The 21,005-nt window shown below is 42.2% G+C and overlaps 1 protein-coding gene across 1 annotated transcript in view; it reads right to left on the bottom strand.

Moving 5' to 3' along the window:
* Positions 1–16,565, bottom strand: part of tln1 (talin 1) — a 137,309-nt gene extending 120,744 nt beyond the window's left edge. Inside the window, 1 exon segment of the mRNA XM_084160439.1 lies at positions 16,408–16,565. The gene's annotated coding sequence lies outside the window, so the exon portion shown is untranslated.
* Between the last annotated feature and the right edge of the window lie 4,440 nt (positions 16,566–21,005).

The following is a 21,005-nucleotide window of genomic DNA, read 5'->3' as shown; positions in this document are numbered from 1 at the left end:
AGTCCACCTGTGGTAAATTCAATTGATTGGACATGATTTGGAAAGGCACACACCTGTCTATATAAAGGTCCACAGTTGACAGTGCACGTCTGAGCAAAAACCAAGCCATGAGGTCGAAGGCATTGTCCATAGAGATCAGAGACAGGATTGTGTCGAGGCACAGATCTGGGGAAGGGTACCAAAACATTTCTGCAGCATTGAAGGTCCCCAAGAACACAGTGGCCTCCATCATTCTTAAATGGAAGAAGTTTGGAACCACCAAGACTCTTCCTAGAGCTGGCCGCCCGGCCAAACTGAGCAATCAGGGGAGAAGGGCCTTGGTCAGGGAGGTGACCAAGAACCCGATGGTCACTCTGAAAGAGCTCCAGAGTTCCCCTGTGGAGATGGGAGAACCTTCCAGAAGGACAACCATCTTTGCAGCACTCCACCAATCAGGCCTTTATGGTAGAGTGGCCAGACGGAAGCCACTCCTCAGTAAAAGGCACAACAGCCCACATGGAGTTTGCCAAAAGGCACCTAAAGGACTCTCAGATCATGAGAAACAAGATTCTCTGGTCTGATGAAACCAAGATTGAACTCTTTGGCCTGAATGCCAAGCGTCACATCTGGAGGAAACCTGGCACCATCCCTTTGGTGAAGCATGGTGGTGGCAAAATCATGCTGTGGGGATGTTTTTCAGCAGCACACCTGTTAATTGAAATGCATTCCAGGTGACTTCCTCATGAAGCTGGTTGAGAGAATGCCAAGAGTTTGCAAAGCTGTCATCAAGGCAAAGGGTGGCTACTTTGAAGAATCTAAAATCTATTTTGATTTGTTTAAGACTTTTTTGGTTACTACATGATTCCATAGTTTTGATGTCTTCACTATTATTCTACAATGTAGAAAATAGTACAAATACAGAAAAACCATTGAATGAGTAGGTGTTTCCAAACATTTGAATCATCCGGTGGTGCTCACTGAGATATATATTCTGATGAATTATCAATTTCTGTGTAGTCAATGGGAAGAAAAAAAAATTGGTTCATGAACTGCATTAGGTTCATGAACTGCATATTCATTCATCCCCACATCATGAAACACTAGCATTCCAACTACCGGATGTGCTTTAACATTGATGTAACATTATGACAACTTCATGATGAGTCTCAGGTAGACCCTGCTGTTACAGCACATGGTTCAAATTAGACCTGTGGTGAGGGGTTTCTGTCAGAATGGGTGCTCACCAAACACACACACACTCACCTAGAGGGAGTGCAGTTCAACTGTGAATTCTGGCGCACCGATGTGAACTTCGCCAATGTGGCTCTATGTTATTCTGCTGGCTGGCAGGCAGGCTCCGAGATGCTTTGATGGCTTAACCAATGGGGAACTGTAAGCAATAGCCCAGGAACATCTGTTGGGAGTATAATCTGCAGGGCAAATCCATTGGCTTTAAATCTCTCTGCAGACACTCACATAGGATGCCTTCACACATTCTAGAATGAACGGAGTACAGAGTGGTAAAGAGGAAAGCCTTTCAGTGATGAGAAACAACTGGCTAGCCATAGCAACCAGGAGGAATTGAACTTTGCGCAGTGCTTGAGTGCCAGTTTGAAAGGGACTCCGTTCCCCTGTGGTCAAGCTCTCTGTGACTCCATGTGAATGCATGTTGTCACTTGTCAAACAAGTTAAGCCAACTGATAATTTTCACAATGTTACAGAAAACTTGACATTAAAAAAAGGGTTCGTTTTCTGACTTTTTACCCCAATCTTAATTGTGCTACACTTTTTTGCATTGCAATTTCAGAAAATGTCAATAGTGGAATGATAGTGTTTCACAGTATTACTTACCCGCCGGTGTTGTGATTGACTGATTTTCGCCTATTGATTTCTCCCACCGGAGTGGCATCTGTTGTCAAAGTGGGAAAGCTGTTCTGACTTTGAGGCTGTGTTATCTAGTGGAAATCGCTCTGTCATTTCCTGGTTGCTAAAATTCTACACTGTTTGCTCAATTTCAGTTTATGTGAGAAAACAAGCACTGAATAGTGTAGGGAATCATTGTACCATCTAAATCGCTGTGAAATATATTTTGTAACACCTTTAATCAGTTTCTTACTTTGAGAGAAGTTCTGAGTGCGGTCACACTCAGCAATCAACTGTTTCATAAAGAACTTGAGAAACCAGTTCAGAGAACTTCAGAGTAAGAAACAAATTAAGATTGGGGTAAAAAGTCAGAAAACTAGCCCTTTCAAAAGCTACCTCGCAACTACCTCCCTGAAGTAATACAGTGTCAAAAGGTTGCTACCACAGAGACTAGTAGCAAGGGGTGTAGATGGTTGTGACTCCAGGTTCCATCCTTTAATAAAGCGGCGGTAGATTTAGAACAGCAACATGAGCTAGGCTTGAGACTGGGTTAGAGACAGCATGGCTACTCTGGCCCGCCAGCTCCATATCTGAATTCCATCCGACATTCCATTGGAATTCCGCAACGATTCTCTGCGGAGTCCAGGAGAGGTAGAGAGGGAGGGTTCCTTTTTTTTTGGCCCCTTGTCACTGGCAAAAAGGGAGAGGAACACACCCATTTAATTTATTCCCAAAGGTTTGCAAGAATGTGAGGGAACCGATTGAGAACCTCAGTTGGCATGTTGAGATAATCTACAACAACCAATCAGGTACACAGGAAACAGGGGAGAAGAGGAGGAAGTTCAAGCAGTTGAAAATGGCAGCTATATACTTCCCTCTGGGGTAGAAATCCTACAATGTCACTTATAGACATACAAGTCTGGTGCAGTTGAATCTTCTGGTGTCTCCTTCAAGCGCTTCAGCATCTTTTGGAGTAGGCTATTACAGAGATAAGCAAGCATGGCTCTTCCAAAGTCATGTCGCTCTTTTGTGACTCTTCCAACAAACTGATAGGAAGTGCAGACAAACAATGTTTGGAGTAAAACACTCATCCCGGCCTTTTCATCAGGGATGCTTTGAAGAAAACAAGACTGGATTATTGTTGGCTTTCAGTGGGGGAGGTCTGAAAGGAAGTATTCTTTCACTTCAACCAAGTGCATTCTTCACCCCCTGCCCACAGCTTAGTTGGATCCGAATCACATCCAGATATAGATATTTCACTGTTGATTCTAAAAGTCGTGCGAAACCGATGTTACGTTACAACTAAATGACCTTGGCTAAGATAGTATTCATTTCAAACATCACAGGGAAATGATGTTTACGAGATCAAAAGGTAACTGGGTTGGTTCACACCATCTTAACAAAGCCATGGTTAGCTCAGGCGATACAATATCCTCCCTGCATGCTTGCTGAGAAAAGCCAGTGAGCAGTGGAATACCTCCTTTGTGGAGTGAATAGAGGTAGCCACTTAGTTGTTAATCCAATTAGACTGTGAAACCACAGCATTCTTGGAAGTTTTGTTCTCTCAGAAAACGTCTGTGTCAAACTAATTGCGGTGACATTTGTGACCTGCACACGACAAGGCAGCCGGGCCAGGCAGGCAGCCTGGTGGAGCTGAAGTCTGGGGAACCCCCACTCATCAAAGAAGAGTTAACCAGGAGACACCCCCAAGTAGCAAATAACTACAGCAATGATATCGTCAATTCTGGATTCATTTTCAAATGATCACGTTCAGTCAAATTCGTGAGTTCAACTGATCTAGAAAGCACTAAAGAAAACGCAGGCCTGAATTGCATCTGTGAACATGACAAGTCCGTGTCAAAGCGTATCAGGAAGTCAAAGTGCGGTTGCTGGGTTGTAAAGAGGAAGAGGGGAAAACTCCAATGGCTAGCATAATGCTGGAGTGCTTGTTCCCAGATGTGTGTGTAGACCGGGTGGTAGCTTGTAAACCAGTGGAGGCTCCTCAACGGAAGGGGAAGACCTCCTCAGTGAATTTCATAAAAATATACATTTTAAAAACCTTATTTTAAAAAAAAGTATATTTTTTTAGATAATACTATATTAAATATATTCACATCACCAAATAATGTATTAAAACACACTGTTTTGCAATGAAGGTCTACAGAAGCCTCAACAGCACTCTCTGGTGTAGCACCAATGTGTAGCTGGAGGACAGCTATTTTCCCTCCTCCTCTGGGTACATTGACTTCAATACAAAACCTAGGAGGCTCATGGTTCTCACCCCCTTCCATAGACTTACACAGTAATTATGACAACTTCCAGAGGACGTCCTCCAACCTATCAGAGCTCTTGCAGCATGAACTGACATGTTGTCCACCCAATCAAAGGATCAGAGAATTAATCTAGGACTGAAAGCATAAGCTACAGCTTGCTAGCACTGCAGTGCATAAAATGTGGTGAGTAGTTGACTCAAAGAGAGAGAAAGACAATAGTTATATAGTTTTGAACAAATTAATTTGTTCAAAACTGTGTGTAGCGTTTATGATATGGTTTGGCTTGGAAAGGTTTTTCGCCTGGTCACATACCGCTGATGTGTTGGGCATTGAAGTCCACAAGCGAAGGGAAAAGGTGAGAGGAGGAGAGCGCATAGATGCGAGAAGGAATACAACGTGGCTGCTATGAAAGTGAATTGTGATCAGGGGTGTACTCATTCTGACGATTCTGTTGAAAAACATTTTTTAAACAGAAGCAAAAGGAAAGAGACAGGGATAAACATACCTGAATTTGTCCAATAGAAACGTATTTGCAACTGATGGACTAATGATTACACACCTCAAATTTTTCTCTCGCCCTGTGTGCACCTACGTTGTAAACTTTCCTTCATAGGCTAGGTTGTAGCAACATCATGATGGGTATAGGGAACATTTGAGTATCATGTAGTAGCCTAAACCCATCACTGTTACATTGAACTGGGTGAATGGAATATGAATGACAGTCATCCAATATGCTGTTATAGAAATAAGGCCATGCTCATGAAAAAAAATATTGTCCTCCCGCATCTTAAAACGGCACCGACTGCCACTGTTGTAAACACATAGGTGTTGGGGCCAGGTGTTTTGTCTGTCACAAAAAACACTAAATTCCTCCAAGCCTAGCTATCTGGCCACCGTAGCTAGTAACATTATAATTAAATAACAATAGATTTGTTTCCATGAAGCAGCTGCATGTAGCTGGCTGTTGCGAGTTAACTAGCTAGCACAACATCTAGCTAGCTAGCGAATCATGCTAGCTGTTTAGCTAACGTTAGCCAGCTAGCTAAAAAATATATCTATCTATCTATGGGCTGTATGTGATTATGGAGAGTGATTTAAATTGTTTCTTTGTCATCTTGCTAGCTAATTGACTAGCTGTGGCCATCTGGCTAATATCAACAAGGGCTTTCTACAACAATAGCAGCATTAGCGCGGCTAGCTAGCTAGCCAACATTGGCTATAGACCATAAAGCAACACAGGGACATGCATTGCCAAACAATGCTACTGCCACCTTCTGGTTTGGAGTGTTTTGACAAGGTTGAGCGGCTGACAACTTTAAGGTCTTTGCTGCGTGAACACAAAAGAGATTGACTGCCGACACTCTGTTTAGATGTGCCAAGTACTGTCAGCAGGAAAAACGTTAGACAACCCTACGAGTTCGTTATCTTCTTTGCAGCCTTGTCTGCCAGAGCACTACACCAACACTGCAGCTGGTAAGATCAGGGACAGGCTAAAGGCTAATGGCATCTACCACAGTCAGCAGAGAATCTGGTGGGAAGATGACACTTCACCATCTTTAGATTAAGTATTCTGTATGTGCAATAGATGGCTACAGAACTAGCACACTTGGTTGATCAACAGTTTAAGAAAATACCTTATAACTTGGTTCTATGTAGCGCTCCTTCCTCAATGTAAACCAATGTAAACCAATTCAAACCAAGTGTAATGTAACTGAAGTGGACGATTAGAGATGTTAATAAGCTGTCTGGTAATGGCATTTAAGGGAGGAGAAAATGACACAGGGCTGCTTAAGGAACCAGCGAACCTCCTACACGCAGCCATGGGACCATGATATGAGCAGTGACGGGAGTTCCACATTCTTGCACTTCCATTCCCACAGTGAAACAGGAAGTTGATTTGCATGTCCTCCTTCACGTCGACTGGCGCGTCTGCAATGACGCAGCTGCAGCCTCGAGACAACTATTTTCTATATACAAAATATAAAAAACATGAAATAACAAAGTAGTCTGTTAGATACTTTCGGAGGGTAAAGAAAGTACGGCCATGATATTGACAGGCAAGAACATAAATGCTATTTCTGTCATGGAAAAATGCGCTTCATTCCAGACTGGAAATAAAAGTGGGTTTGTGTATTCAATTACATACGACTTATTCAAGTCAACAAATGTAGGCTATTCATGTGGATACTCTGAGAACTACAGTAAAAGCGGAGTGTGTGTTTATATAACCCGGCATCTGATTCTCAGCTGAATCCTAAAAAAATTTAATGAAATAAATATCTTAACCATGAAAGATGATTTTTAAAGCACAGGAGAACATAGTGAGATGCCAATATCTTCCGTTTTTCCGATCCTGTTATTAAATCGTACTCCGGTTAGTCAAGGCAATACCTTTTAAGGGAAAGATGGGGTAGGGCTATCAGTGGTATGGAGGGGGCCACTCTTACATTCCCAGTCAACTAAACAGTAGTAAACAGAGAGATTCCTTTACACACGTCCACTCGGGAGTTAGATCGGATCAGCATCTGTGTGCTAACAACATACTCTGTCAAACACAAGCTAACATTTTACTGGTGAGAATGACCATTTTCCACGTGTCAGGTCTAGACAGAAGACAACACAGTCACTTGACGGATCAAGTTGAACGGATTAGAGGCCAGTGGCAGGCAGATCTCCTAATGTAAACAATGACACAGCTAGCGAGCTATGCCAAATATCTTCTAGTGTGTACTGTATGCCCCCATGCCAGACAAGGGAATGTAATCCGACTGTACACCTAGGCTGAGTGACTTGGTGTAAAAGAGAGAGCTCATAGGTGTTCCTCTCCAGTGGCTCCTATGTAGACCATGAGGAGGGTCAAGAGTCAACCATCACATGAGTAACAGCATGTCGTTCATCCAATAGCGGCAGGTCATCTTGTCACGTAGGCTTTTTTGCTGGTACGGCAAAACATCATTCTTCGAAGCCAGGGGAGGAAATGAAAAATAATAATATGATGAACAAAAACTGTGGCATACAGTAGTCAGTCCAGGGGCAATTCTGACACCCCTTTATCCACTGCATTCTACTCAACTTTTGTCAGAAATATTACAAAAACTGTACAATTATGGCCTTTATAACTATCTACATGTTAGTGTAGCTAAACAAGCAAATTATGTAGAAAAAAAAGTGCATAAGCCCCCACAAAGCTAATTGTTGATGCATGAAGCAACTCAAAATTAAAAGCAGTGTGTAAAAGTGCATTGGAGCTTGCAAAAGGTGAATAGCACACTCAAATCTATGATTAGCATCATAAAAGATGATCTTGGACTGACTGAACTCGCTGGTTTTTGAACACACAGTGAGACCATTAGCAGTCGGGAATCCAAAACAAATGACTTCTTTAGCTGGAGGAATAACAGTGCATGTTGCCTTGACCAAATATGGCTGGCTGAAAACACTGACCTGCGAAACAGACACTCATCTCCTAAACATGAGTGAGAGTGAGCAAGGACACATACTGTACTGACATAAATTAAATCTAGGTTGTTTCTTTACTTATACTGTACAAAAAATATAAAAAACTACATGCAACAACTTCAACGATTTTATTGAGTTACAGTTCATAGAAGGAAATCAGTCAATTGAAAAAAATTCATTAGGCCCTTATCTATGGATTTCACATGACTGGGGAGCCAGGTCCAGCCAATCAGAATGCGTTTTTCCCCACCAAGGAGGCTTTATTACAGACATAAATACTCCTCAGCACCCCGCCTCCCCCTCATCAGACGATCCCGCAGGTGAAGAAGCCGGATGTGGAGGTCCTGGGCTGGCGTGGTTACACGTGGCCAGCGGTTGTGAGGCCGGTTGGATGTACTGACAAATTCTCTAAAACAATGTTGGAGGCGGCTTATGGTAGAAAAATGTACTTTAAAATCTCTGGCAACAGCTCTGTTGGACATTCCTGCAGTCAGCATGCCAATTGCATGCTCCCTCAAAACTTGAGACAGCACATTTTAGAGTGGCCTTTTATTGTCCCCAGCATAAGATGCACCTGTGTAATGATCATGCTGTTTAATCTTGATATGCCATGCCTGTCAAGTGAATGGATTATATTGGCAAAGGAGAAATGCTCACTAACAGGGATGTAAAGACATTTGTGCACAACATTTTAGAGAAATAAGCTTTTTGTGCATATGGAAAATGTCTGGGATCTTTTATTTCAGCACATGAAACAAACACTTTACATGTTGCGTTTATATTTTTGTTCAGTATAGCTTGCCAATCTGTTACTATACAGTACGACCAGGGATAAAACATTTTAAGGCTATTTATTAATTTTAAAAAAGGTGCAATATGCAGAAATCACTCCGCCATTTCCTGGTTGCTAAAATTCTAATAGTTTGCCTAATTTCAGTTTGTGACAAAACAAGCAATATATAATGTAGAGAAGCATTGTACCATCTAAACCACTGTGAAATATATTTTTAACAACCAACAATATTGCATTTTCAGCTGGTGTACAAAACCGAAAGTAGAAGACGCAAAAACGAAACTTAAGAACAGGAAGCATAGAAATTGCGCAAATATAACATATCTACAGCTTCTAAGACTTGCCTTCAATGAAAATGACGGATCTATAAATTACATTTATGTTATTTTGGTCGGGTCGCCCAAAAAGTTACATACTGCAGCTTCAAGGCTATTTACCAAGGCTATGGTTTACACAAGGCCATGGTTCTGCCAAAACTGCCACAATGTGGTCTTCCCAATGTGGGCATGCCTCTAAGGCGGAGCCAAATTCAGAGGAGCCAATAGTGGCAGTTTTGGCAGATTTTAATTCTGTTGTTGAGGTCTGTAAACAGGAAGTTGCCTCACTGTGTACAATTATGTCATAATGCTTAGTCCACCTTTTAACAAAGTGACCTGTAAATGTAGTGGTACAGAATGGACATGAGAGATAGAGGGGATCCGTCCTGATGCTCTCTTATTGTCTATAAAAAAGGTTCTCCATGTTTTTCCTGTTGACGTTGCCGGTCACCCGCCCATGGGTCTTCCTCAGGGGAAGCTCTGAATGGCTGTCCAGGGAGAACATCCTGAGGCCATGTGGTCACTGTGCCAGGGGTCACTGCCTAATGGCAGAGACCAGCTGGGACAATGCAACAGCATGAACATCCCTTCACTTCGCAATGTTCCCCTTCCATTATTGAAATGAGCTACTGAGCTAGCTATCTGTCTTGCTCCTACATCTTACAAAATATTTGGCTTCAAATCGATATCAAATTGGTTGTAATGTGATATTCTAGTTTCTGAGGATGTAGCGTCGGAGAAACATTGCTACATTCCAAGTGACTTTGATACATTTGATACAGAGTTGCATTGTCTTGCAAAACCTCCCTTTTCTCTGACTCATGTGCTCAGTTGGTTGACGTCACATATACAGTAATTGCCCGGGAGGATACGTTTAATTGTGCTTTCCAGGAAGATATTCACCAGCCAAGACCGTGCTTTAGGAAATGACCAAGACGTTATCTTTCACCTGCTTTGAATAGCCAGAAGTGATCACGATAGGTGCAATGCAAATACAAAAATCACTGGATACGAGTAGCAGTACAGCTCACACTCATCACAGTTCAACCACTGACATACAGTCCATTGTTGATCAAAGCTCCTGAAGTAGGCTAAACCCTGAGAAAAAAAATAGATCTTCACTCTGCACAAACATTACTGCTTTAGACTATTCAAATTAAGATCAGCTATGAAACGTACAACGTGCAATTTTGGCCCACAATGCAATAGTCCTGTACTTCCACATTGCTACTTTCATCAATAGATCTTCACTGTTGAAGTTGAGTAGATATTCAGGTTCTCAAAAAGGGCATGTTCGCTTCCCCTCGCTTTGAGCAGCCAGCGTTTGAAACACACATTTCCTGTTCTGGTATATTCCACAGTTGATTCAAATGGCCGTTGTGAGTGAGATCATTATTTTTGCCTTGAGTCAATCTTTTTTTTCAAAGTTATACACAATCTGAACTTGCAGAGTAACAGCCAGGGCCAGGTTTGACTGTGCCTTTTAATGTTGAGATATGGCTGGATAGATTTCATACATTTTCTTTAACAGTCTGCAAACTTTCCAAAGGACAGGTTTGTGTTTTCTGCAAAAGATGATTGGGAGTAACATTGTCTCAGTGGAGTCTTTTGCCAAAACGGCAGGTGAGCCTTTAAATGATAAAAAGGGGAAATTAATTGCAAAACCAAAACATACCAGATCATCTCTTTGCTCTCGTTCCCATACCGCTTCTCTTTCTGTTCCTGTATTGCCCTCTTCATCTCTCCGCTTTTCTTATTTGGTCTCTGAGATGACCAAGAACACTTCCTTAAGGTGTGGGCCAACATGGCAACTTCAAAAGATTACTGGCCTAAATATAACGTTTAACTGCAAGCCCCATGCTGCTTAGGAGTCTAGACATCTACCGTTATATATACGCTCAGTGGTAACATGCCTATTTAAACCAAGGGAGCCTGTCCATTTGTACGCGGCGTAAAAAAATTAAATGGTTTATTTTATAGTGATGAGGGAAAACATCGATACAGTTACATATCGCAATATTATTTTTGGACAATATCATATTGATATTTGACTCCAAGTATCGATTTTTTTAAATAAAATGTTTTGCTACTGAGGTAGCGTTGGCAAGCGCTAGTTGGCTGTACCTGGGACAAAACTCCAATATTTTTCAGCCTATAGCTTGTTCTCAATCTTCTTTTAAAATAGTTTTCAGCACTAATTTCCCTGACTGACCACAGCTAGTTCTCATGCTGTCTCTAGTCTCTCTGCAGCAGACATGTAGTGAGCAATAAGTTTGGAACATCAAATCGCAATAAAATCCCAGGATTGAATCATATACATATAGAATTGTGACAATTGCAATACATATCGTATCGGCACCTAAGTATCGTGATAATATCATATTGTGAGGTCCCTGGCAATTCCCAGACCAATTATTTTACATTTAAAATTCTAGTCATTCCAAAATATTGAATATGGTTATCAGTGACCCTTCCAAAAAAATTTGGTGAATGACACCTCCTCCTACACCGACTTTGACACCCGAAATACAGTTCAATAGCTGTGTGTACAGACAACGTCCCACAAAAAGGAACCGACGGCAGAGGGAAAAAAAACTGTAAGAACGTAGTTGATAGCGTGGCTGGTTAACACCATTTTAGACTGACGGTCTATCAGATGTTAAAAACAAGTGGTCGAAATGGAACAAAGGACAGATGATCTAGACTTAAATTGGACATCTGTAAGGCTGAAAACCAGTACAAAATGTTGCTGTCTAGGAAAAGTGTCCATTGCAACATTTCTTCTTGGAGTTGCCATACGAGAGAATGCAGCCCTTCAGTTTGTTTGGGCAGTGTCAAAACATTTAGACAGAAAAACACATTGTTGAGAAAATGCATACTCGCAAGGGTCAATGGGATTACTCACCTGTACAAACGACTCAACAAAAGAACCATTCAGTCACATGCTGCCGTGTCAAATGGGTGCTTCGAGCACATCTTGGAGGGAAAACGTGTTTGTGACCTTAGCAGTTTTAACTTAAGACAAAACAGTTATAAATGTTGTACCAACAGAAATAGAAGTATGTTGCGCCACCACCAGGGCTGTTCTACCATTTTAACTGCCATTTCTACAGCAAAAGAAATACCACAATATTTTAGCTGGCAAGTACCCTTACGCATTATCTTACCGCAGTGGAACCCTTGAGTGATTCCAACAGCTAGGCCTAGTCCAGAGCCATGTCTCTCCCTTGGGAAGTTAGTTATGTTTCCTGTCCATAGGGTTAAAGATATTTCTGCAGTAGGAGCCCATTGCTATATAATGGCCCTAAAAATAACTACATTACACATCCATAAGTTTAACATAAAACATGTAGTATATGTTTGAGTGAATAACTGCAGGGCATTGGGTTTGACGCGAGAATCATAAATGACTTAACTGCTTAAGAATGTGTTATTAGGCCCTTATATAGGTCCTTGTAGGTGCTCAGAGACATTTGTTGTTTGTATGAGTAGGTCTCTGTAGAGGAGTAGCCTGGTCCCAGATATGTTGACAGACCAGAGTAGCCTGGTCCCAGATATGTTGACAGACCAGAGTAGCCTGGTCCCAGATATGTTGACAGACCAGAGTAGCCTGGTCCCAGATATGTTGACAGACCAGAGTAGCCTGGTCCCAGATATGTTGACAGACCAGAGTAGCCTGGTCCCAGATATGTTGACAGACCAGAGTAGCCTGGTCCCAGATATGTTGACAGACCAGAGAAGCCTGGTCCCAGATATGTTGAGAGACCAGAGAAGCCTGGTCCCAGATATGTTGAGAGACCAGAGAAGCCTGGTCCCAGATATGTTGAGAGACCAGAGAAGCCTGGTCCCAGATATGTTGACAGACCAGAGTAGCCTGGTCCCAGATATGTTGACAGACCAGAGTAGCCTGGTCCCAGATATGTTGACAGACCAGAGTAGCCTGGTCCCAGATATGTTGACAGACCAGAGTAGCCTGGTCCCAGATATGTTGACAGACCAGAGTAGCCTGGTCCCAGATATGTTGACAGACCAGAGTAGCCTGGTCCCAGATATGTTGACAGACCAGAGTAGCCTGGTCCCAGATATGTTGAAAGACCAGAGAAGCCTGGTCCCAGATATGTTGAGAGACCAGAGTAGCCTGGTCCCAGATATGTTGACAGACCAGAGTAGCCTGGTCCCAGATATGTTGACAGACCAGAGTAGCCTGGTCCCAGATATGTTGACAGACCAGAGTAGCCTGGTCCCAGATATGTTGACAGACCAGAGTAGCCTGGTCCCAGATATGTTGAGAGACCAGAGAAGCCTGGTCCCAGATATGTTGAGAGACCAGAGAAGCCTGGTCCCAGATATGTTGAGAGACCAGAGTAGCTGGGCTCAGATATGTTGACAGACCAGAGTAGCTGGGCTCAGATGTTAGTGCTTTATAGCCAACATCTATGGTCACTTGTTTATAAACCGATCTGAGACCAGGCTAGATCCAGAGGCGGAGCAGGGGCACCTCCCACAGCGCACCTCTCTGATGTAGTGTGAAGGTGCCCCTAGACGCTGATCTTGGGCCAGTTTAGCATTTTCCCCACTAATGCTTAAGGTAAGGATTGGGGAAGGGGAAACTGATCCTAGATCTGTACCTAAGGGAAACTTCACCCCGTACCCACCTCTCTCCTGCTGAGGAATCAGCAGGATTCTCCTGCAGCACCCACGCACCCCGAGGACAAAGGAGGCCTTCATTCCCCCAGAGCCCACTACAATACCACACAGTTGTGGCCCTCAATAGCAACCTTGTTACCCAGGGGAGAGTCTGCGGCACATGCTGCTCCTAGCCTTGCCTTTGTCTGATGCAGAGCTGGCTACAGCCGTCGGCAGCATCACACATTGCCATTCACACTTTAATGGAGTGGCAATGGAGGCCATTGAGTGGCTTTCCCTTTCAAAGCCTACATGATGTTGAAAGGAAACAGTGTAGCTGGTTTACAATTTCTGGGGCAGAAAGTAGAGCACACATTTTGGACATAGCCCATTTCCGGCTTCTGTAACACCTGGACCTAAATACACTGACTGAGACACTTGCAACAGTGGCTCTACAATACCAAAATGTATGTGCATGTGCAATACATTGCTTCATTGTTCTCACGTGTGATCTCTTATGAATAGCTTTAGACAAACTAAGCCATGTCAAGATTCAAACCAGGAATGGATCAGCAGACACCAGTGACATAATTCATGATGAACACGCACAGTGCACGCCATAGAAATAGAATGACTAGAAAGTGCACTTCTAGTTTAAAATGCACCCAGACTAACTTCTGATACTGACAACAGCTTGCTTTACATGGGTAAAATAGACCTGGAAATAAAGCAAACATGCTGTTGGGCTGAATCACTCAACTCCTCATTGACGCTCACTTGGCGGGTCGGTTTATCCCCTCAAAGTGTTCAATAGATACATGAGTCCTGTTTGGCATCCTGTCTTTAATAAAGGCTTTGGTTGGCTTCTAGGTCACAGAAAAACAAAATATCTCATCTGATGCTGAAATGACTAGTGGCTTTGTTGGCTTGGTTGGATTTTCCATCTGAGAAATCAAACAATATAAAATAGCCTAACATTAGTATTATGGATGGACCATTTCCAGCTATGAGGGTTAGACTACAACATCCACTTGTTTTCTCAGTTATAAACACTTTCTTGTGAACGTTATGAAATAACCAGATAAGTACAAACATGACAGATGACATTTTGTGAGAACGCCTTTACCCTCCCTGTTGCTCAACAATGACTGTTTATTTCAATAGCCTAAAAACGAGGCACACATTCAAAAAACAGAATTGAAATTCCCAATACAAGCACAGAGACATGATTGAACTGAATGCTCTCTCAACCACCGATTAAAAGAGTAACAGAGAGCGAAACAGTCGAGAGCCTCAGGCAAAACCAAGCTTCTGACACTATCAGAGTCACACGAGACCGACTACAGGCCTAGACCAGCCTCAAATAAATTATAATGATTGCTGTGTCATGAGCAATTTCTCAAATGGCACCCGTCCCGCTGCCCGCCGAACTGTCACGCCACTGTGACGAGGGACTGTGCGCTGCTCAAGGACAGTGGTTGTTGGCTTTTATCATTTTATAATGTGTGGACTTCCCTTCATTCTTTTCTCGTTGAAACAATAACTGTGAAATGTTTCATCTAATTTAATGTACTAGTTGACAATTTGTAGAACTCGGCATAGCACAAGTCCCACAATAAGATACATTGTATTAAAATCACGTTATAGTGTCGATAAGCATTGCATAAAAACACAGAAAGCTGTATATATATAAAAAATTAAAAAAAGAGTAGACTGTACGAACCTAAAACTAATGCCAGAGAAATCTAGAAGGCACATGTTGATCTCCATGTAGCAAGCATGTAGAAGCACTGTTCTGTTTTGGAGTTCATTGTGTGTCTTACTGCCTACCCAGGGAACATTTACATGTAGCAACGCGAAACATGCCCTGCAGCATTACCTGAAAACTGCTGAGTCTAGCTAGGCCCTGAGTCTAGCTAGGCCCTATCAAATCCCTCACCTGCAAGCATATATCAATCCCATTGCAAGCTATTCATTGGCCCCATTTCTCCTGAGGCGCATGTGTCCCCCCCAGCTCCATAGTTTGTTCTGTCACACGGAAATGGTGACACCACACCCCATCTTGGTGTTGGAATTCACACCCAGAGGCTGCATATTTTCTCTAGCTTGTTTGACAACTGCAGAACACACACACACACACACACACACACACAAGGCCTTGAAGATTATTGAAGAAGTTATGGCAATCCGAACTACAACAATGGAAAAAGATTAATCAACCAAAACTAGAACATTGAAAACGTATTTGAAATGTGAATCTGTGTGAGATAGGCTTCTCTATAGACAAAGCAAGGGTGCAAAAGGCATTGGGTTATGCAATGACTGCAGTGAACTACATATACATTAGCTTATTATTTGAAGCCAAATAGCCAAACGTTCATACAGGTTGGCTCCCATATTCTGGCTTCATGTAACGTTTTAAGAACCACCAGTCAAATTAGGTAAACTATTTTCAGACAGCAACCCAACTCGGTCTGGCTGGCCAGAATATGAATATAGTGGTGGTGGTGGTGGTGATGACAGTGGCTGAGCCAACCAACAGTGAGAATGATACGAATTAACACACCTTAATGTAGTCTAGAGACTTAGGACGTGACACGGCTACATTTTGCTATGATTGTAGGCTAACCCAGTTGTATGGTTGTAGGGCAAATTCACTGCATACCAAAATGTACAGCGTGCCATGTGTTTAATGAATACAAATTCATTTTATTTTTGAATTTTTTTTAAGAGCCATTGGCCAAGGCCAAGAACTGATCTGTAATGCATGTATTCATGCCTTGAGGCACTATGCACAGTTTCGCTTCCGTATTAAAACACTTCTCTAGTTACAAAGCTCCGGAAATCGAAGTACAATGTTTAGTTTACGTATTGTTACATTGTCGTTTCAATGTCATTTTTAGAGATAAGCTAGGGCTAGGCTACTCCCCGTAAATAGTTGTCAAGAGGAAGAGCATTCGGCCCTCAAACTATTCGGAAGGCATAACTCGGTGAAGTTTAGAGAATGGAGGAGTTGAAAACTTCCAAATCGGACTTCACATCACGCGCAGTCAGGGCATAGTTCTGAACTAAACACATAAGTTGTTACTCGACTCACCTCTTAGTTCCAATTCCCACGAAGATTCCCCGCTTTCAAAAGGTGAAATATCAAAATTAAATCCCTTTCTCCAGCAGAAATTATGTTCTAAATGCTGGTAAATGTCAGATAGAGATTTTTCAACTCCCTCCCTATTCCCGTTCTTTAGAGGCTGTGGTACAAACTCCACCCTTCAGCGACACTATGATGCAGGCATGGGGCGGTGTATCAGGGGGACTCAGAACTTGTGGATTTTGTGTAAATCAACGTCAACTTTCCTATTACAGCGCAACGTCACAGAATTATTCGTGAATGACACATCTAGCCTAACAAACCCTATATTAAAAAGTCGACTACTTACCAAATGTAGAGATTAGGTTACATCCGTCACCTCACCCGCAAATAGATCAACTTCAAAGTAGCCTACTGTTTTATGGTAGTATAGCCAGCAATTAATATAACCTATTTGACATAATTTGAAAGGAAATCATAACAATAGGCAAATTGAAAATCGGCCACTGATAAAAGGTTCCCCTAGCACACTATTTTTGTGTTCCCAAACGTGTTTTTATGGGTCCTCTCCATCAGGTCTGAAACACAATTGGTCAGCAAGGAATGTCATTTTGCGTCTGCTCTAGAAAACCGCAGAAATGCTGCCACCATCTGGTATAACTGCGTCTACAGGTGTACAGGTCTGTCTAAAATGGTGGAAAAGTTGTGCAACAAATCAACTCAAATTGTATTTGTGACATGCTTCGTAAACAACAAGTGCAGAAACTAACAGTAAAATGCTTACTTTACGGGTCCTTTCCAGGAATGCAGAGTTCATAAAAAGATGCAATTTTTTTTATATATATATTGACATGAGGAATAAATAAACAGTGAATAATAATAACGAGCAAAAAACAGGTAATAACATGGCTATATACAGGGAGTACCAGGTAATAACATGGCTATATACAGGGAGTACCAGGTAATAACATGGCTATATACAGGGAGTACCAGGTAATAACATGGCTATATACAGGGAGTACCAGGTAATAGCATGGCTATATGCAGGGAGTACCAGGTAATAACATGGCTATATACAGGGAGTACCAGGTAATAACATGGCTATATACAGGAAGTACCAGGTAATAACATGGCTATATACAGGGAGTACCAGGTAATAACATGGCTATATACAGGGAGTACCAGGTAATAACATGGCTATATACAGGGAGTACCAGGTTATAACATGGCTATATACAGGGAGTACCAGGTAATAGCATGGCTATATACAGGGAGTACCAGGTAATAACATGGCTATATACAGGGAGTACCAGGTAATAACATGGCTATATACAGGGAGTACCAGGTAGTAACATGGCTATATACAGGGAGTACCAGGTAATAACATGGCTATATACAGGGAGTACCAGTACGGTGTCGATGTGCAGGGGTACGAGGTAATTGAGGTAGCTATGTACATATAGGTAGGGGTAAACTGACTAGGCAACAGGATAGATAATAGACGGTAGCAGCAGCGTATGTGGTGTGTGTGTGTGTGTGTGTGTGTGTGTTTGGGTGGGTGGGCATATGTGGTTGATTTTGCAAATACAGGCACTTTTGGATGTTAAATAAAATAAAACCTCTTGAAACTGCTTTTTATCTATCAGAATATTTTCTATAAATAATGACTTAGCGTTGTATTTTGCAAATACGGGCACTTTTGGATGTTAAATAAAATAAAACCTCTTGAAACTGCTTTTTATCTATCAGAATATTTTCTATAAATAATGACTTAGCGTTGTGGTAATGACTTAGCGTTGTGGTAATGACAGAGCGCTGCGGTAATGACTTAGAGTTGTGGTAATGACTTAGCGTTGTGATAATGACAGAGTGTGGTGGAAAGGACATTTCATATAAAACAACTGATGAAAAATACCATTCAACACTTTAATGTCACAGTTGTACATGTTTAATTTTATTGAAGACATAGAACACACCATTCAAAACCTCAAAAAACAAAGGTTACATGCCTCAAGAACTTAAAACATATTTTAGAACAATTCTGGGATTCAGTGCATTAGGCAGAAATACATGTACAAGGTTGGAAACACTGGTTAACATTAAACAAATTATTGTTCACTGGTTGCAGTCTATTGATTCAGACTCATGAGACAGGTGTGTGCTCACTCAATATTAGGTTTTGCCCTTAATGCACTCTATTGCTTAATGAGAGAGCAAATATCCTCAGACTGCACCATCAAGCATCATATGCCGTTTTGTCACTGGATGAGGCTCAGGGACAAGCTCAAGCATATTCTCTGGTTGGTAGCATACAATGTCCTCTCTCATTGGCCAAAAATAATCGGTTGGCTCCCACACCACTCATAGTCTTGACTAGAGCTCTCTGCATCAACACACTTAATATGTTGTGAAATCTGTTGGAAATGTATTGAAATGTTAAAAATGTATAACTGCCTTAATTTAGCTGGACCTCAGGAAGAGTAGCTAATGGGAATCCATAATAAATACAAATACAAATACAAACATCTTGTATAATACCAGGGTAAGTGTCTTCATCATACATCACTTTCCAATCAGTCTCTCATGTACAGTATGCCTGCAATGGGCTGTATTGAGCTAGGAGATGGCTGTGGTGCTGTGTAGGTGGAAGTGGAAGGTTGTGCTTTGTCTGCCTCTGTTTGTTGAATTATCACAGTCTGTGGGCCAAAACAATCACATAGATGTGGAGTCATTTGAGGGGCAGGTAGGTCATCATTCTGTAGCTGTAAGACTTCAGGTGAGTGTGGTGGTGTGTTCCTTGACAGGTATGACTCCATAACCACTCTTTTCTGGATAGTTGATCTTCTGTTTCTTTGGTCTCCTTGAGATGGATTTCAGTTCACCACTTTCTTTTCTCTTGAGATATCTTTCTTTTAGTTTCATAAGATACTCCTGGTATCTTATAGGATCTTGTTTGATTTAGTTTATATACAGTATGTCCTTGTCCTCTCCTTGGTTAATTTAGGGGTCATCTTATAAAAATAAATAAAAATAAATAATTAATGTTGGTAATAACCATAGTAAGTCACATAAATAGACATCAAAGTCACTCAATCATCTTAACATAATACAAAATGTAATGGTCTTATTTAGAAAATAAGTGTTCAATTTCAACTTAACCATATACAGTGCATTCGGAGAGTATTCAGACCCCTTGACTTTGTCCACATTTTGTTACATTACAGCCTTATTCTAAAATGGATTAAATTGTTTTTTTCCCCTCATCAATCTACATTTTAGATTTTTTACATTTTAGTAATTTTAGCAGACGCTCTTATCCAGAACGACGTACAGTTAGTGAGTGCATACATTTTCATACTGGCCCCCCGTGGGTAACGAACCCACAACCCTGGCGTTGCAAGCGCCATGCTCTACACACAATATCCCATAATGACAAAGCAAAAACAGGTTTTTCAACAACAACAAAAAAAAAACGGAAATATCACATTTACATAAGTATTCAGACCCTTTACTCAGTACTTTGTTGAAGCACCTTTGGCAGAGATTACAGCCTCAAATCTTCTTGGGTATGACGCTACAAGCTTGGCACACCTGTTTTTGAGGAGTTTCTCACATTCTTCTCTGCAGATCCTCTCAAGCTCTGTCAGGTTGGATGGGGAGCGTCGCTGCACAGCTGTTTTCAGGTCTCTCCAGAGATGTTCGGTCAGGATCAAGTCCGGGCTCTGGCTGGGCCACTCAAGGACATTCAGAGACTTGTCCCGAAGCCACTCCTGTGTTGTCTTGCCTGTGTGGTTAGGGTCACTGTCCCGTTGGAAGGTGAACCTTTGCCCCAGTCTGAGGTCCTGAGTGCTCTGGAGCAGGTTTTCATCAAGGATCTCTCTGTACTTTGCTCCAGTTCATCTTTGCCTTGATCCTGACTAGTCTCCCAGTCCCTGCCGCTGAAAAACATCCACACAGCATGATGCTGCCACCACCATGCTTCACTGTAGGAATGGTGCCAGGTTTCCTCCAGACGTGACGCTTAGCATTCAGGCCAAAGAGTTCAATCTTGGTTTCATCAGACCAGAGAATCTTGTTCTCATGGTCTGAGAGTCTTTAGGTGCCTTTTGGCAAACTCCAAGTGGGCTGTCATGTGCCTTTTACTAAGGAGTGGCTTCCGTCTGGCCACTCTACCATAAAGGCCTGATTGGTGGAGTGCTGCAGAGATGGTTGTCCTTCTGGAAGGTTCTCCCATCTCCACAGAGGAACTCTGGAGCTCTGTCAGAGTGACCATCGGGTTCTTGGTCACCTCCCTGACCAAGGCTCTTCTCCCCCGATTGCTCAGTTTGGCTGGGTGGCCAGCTCTACGAAGAGTCTTGGTGGTTCCAAACGTTTCCATTTAAGAATGATGGAGGCCACTGTGTTCTTGGGGACCTTCAATGCTGCAGAAATTGTTTGGTACCCTTCCCCAGATCTGTGCCTCGACACAATCCTGTCTCGGAGCTCGACTGACAATTCCTTCGACCTCATGGCTTGGTTTTTGCTCTGACATGCACTGTCAACTGTGGGACCTTATATAGACAGGTCTCTGATGAGATGGCGCAGGAGAAGATGGCTGCCGTTTTACA

This window comes from Coregonus lavaretus (assembly GCF_964263955.1).
Source record: "Coregonus lavaretus genome assembly, chromosome: 4".
In the NCBI taxonomy this organism is placed as follows: Eukaryota; Metazoa; Chordata; class Actinopteri; order Salmoniformes; family Salmonidae; genus Coregonus; species Coregonus lavaretus.
This window is presented reverse-complemented; position numbering and strand designations above follow the sequence as displayed.